Raw genomic sequence first — 2,512 nt, 5'->3', positions numbered from 1 at the left:
GTTTCCTTTCTCATAGGACAACTAATTTGCATCTTAAATTTTCTCACCCTCAAGTAAGAGACTTAGAGATCTAGACTTTAGAACTCAGATACAAGAACATCTTTTTCCATGTCCTTCTTAGATTCTTTACTATGAGATCCCGACCGTGTTAACCTCCACTTTAAGTCCCATGTATTTTGTCAACATATCCCAGTACGAGGACCTCTGCCCTCTGGAGTGCTTCCCCCAAGTCCCTGACCTCTTGACCTGAGTGCTGTCCTTAGATCCCCGCAGTATTGGGTGCTGCCCTTAGGTCTTGCCTTCCTGAATGTTACCCATGATGCCCTCCTCCCTGTTTCCTTCAGTGTCATTCTTAGGTCCATGTCCAAATAGGAATGTCTTCTTTGACCAGCCTTTTGGATTACTACTCTTAGGTCCCATATCTCACAAGGCTGTCCTTTGGTTCTGCCCTTTCCTCTGGAGTACTGCCCTTAGGTACGTCCCTGCCTATAGATCATTGTCTTTGTTTCCTGCCCTCACGAGTACCAATCTTAGGTCCCATTCCTAAAGTGTGATGCCCTTAGGTACTTGCTTTTGGAGTGGTACCCTTAGGGTTCTGCCCTAATGGGGTGCTGCTCATTGGTCCCTGCCACCGGATCCTTCCCTCAATTTAGGTCCCTGGTAGTGGATCCTGTGCCGTCAGAATTTATTGTGAGAACCGACTTTCATTCACAAATTTCTTGTTAAATAACGTTTTCCTTTGCTTCCTTAGTCGAGTCAAAACATTTTTAGTATGATGTGATTTACATTTTGATAAATATAAACCAATAATGAAACTTACGGATAAAGTCTAACGTAAGTACACAACCCATTCAGTCATTATACAGTCTCTGTTTTAGCCACAGAAATATTGTGTCATGTTTTGGGGAGATATTTTTCCAATATTTTATGTCCGGTTTCCTTGGCTGTCCTCCGTGCTGAGCTCCCAGCCAGTGGTCCAGGGCTGTTGAGGGATCCCTTCTACTTTTTTCAATACTTGGCTAAGACATTCTCTCTCTCTCTCTCTCTCTCTCTCTCTCTCTCTCTCTCCAGTGGTCTTGGGATGCAGTCAAGTTCTTTCGCCCAGTGGTCCACTGGTGGCTTTCCGTGTCATGTACAATGTCTTTATAATGTGCATTATACAATGAATAAAATCTTTTGATTTACAGAGTATTTATTTTCCTTTATTATCATCGTTAATGTAATACAGTTCATCTGTTTTTTTAGATATTCAGTGAAACTATTGAGGAACAGTTTTGTATAATACAAGCTTTGTACCGAAGAGACACTTGCTATAATAATCAACACAAATCACGTATAAAGATGTTTCCACATGCTTGTTCTCTCTCAGCTACACTTGAGTATTTCCCATGCATCACAAGTGACTTCTCACTGAGTGCACACCTGCTCTGGGTTCCTCATTGTTTTCAGTCGTGAAGACCACAGCTGTACTGGCGCCATAACTCTGACAGTTACAGTATACTTACTGTACAGTATAGTGAACAGTTTCTATACGGTGGAACAAAACTTAACTCATGTTTCATTCTAACTTTAGGTTCACGATAATATTTCGTGTTGCCAACAAATGGTTGGACGAGATGTAAAGTTCTTGACCGCTGCGACGCGTCACAACTTAACAAATATTTTTTTTCTGCTCGCTTTATTCGATATGAACCAAATTAAGTTTTATTTCCTTGTAGTCTACATATAATCAGGAACTCAGATTCAGAAAGCTAAGAATCATAATCTCAAATATGTCGATACACTCAACTGTCTCCACACTGCACATCAGTAGCTTGCTGGCAACACTAATGGTCCAAGGTAAAATTGGACGACTTTAAGCAGTGGCCATAATTATCACGTTGTATAAAAGCCTCTTAAGTGATGGCTTCTCCATGATTTCCCGTTTCGTGTATTTCTTCAAGTAGTAGTTTTCTGTTTCAGACTTATTTTTTATATGAAAAATTTACATCGAGGACTGTCAAGAAATTTAATCAGGTTGTTGAAGAAAATGCTCCTATGCCATAACCTAACCCCAGCGTGATCCCAAGAGCTTGGTGGCAGTAAATATAGAGTAGTACATAAACACTAAGTTACATTTTAATTTAAAGTGATATTGGTCGATGATGAAGCATTAGCGGTGATAAACAGATCATAAACTGTAAAGGAAAGGTCTAGTTGAGAACAGTTAATCCGGGAACAACAATTTTTCTCTTTAAAAAATATAATTTTATTAAAAGTGGACATCAGACAATGTAGAAGGTAACTCATCCTTTGTTAATATTTAATTTCTGTAATACCAAGAAATTATTGAATCACACGAATATGGAATGACTCTACCTAGCAATGTTGAGAAACCCATAGATAGAAACTTCAGAGAAATATATACAAGAAGAGTGAAGCGTGCTGTTGACGTTTACACACACACGTAGCCTGGCTCTGGGTGAGGCACGTGAGTGAGCGCTGGGAACTGACACTTGGTGGTACTTAGCCC

This window comes from Homarus americanus, unplaced genomic scaffold, assembly GCF_018991925.1.
Source record: "Homarus americanus isolate GMGI-L3 unplaced genomic scaffold, GMGI_Hamer_2.0 scaffold57980, whole genome shotgun sequence".
NCBI classification, from domain to species: Eukaryota; Metazoa; Arthropoda; class Malacostraca; order Decapoda; family Nephropidae; genus Homarus; species Homarus americanus.
The sequence above is the reverse complement of the archived record's forward strand: the minus strand, read 5'-3'. Positions refer to the sequence as shown.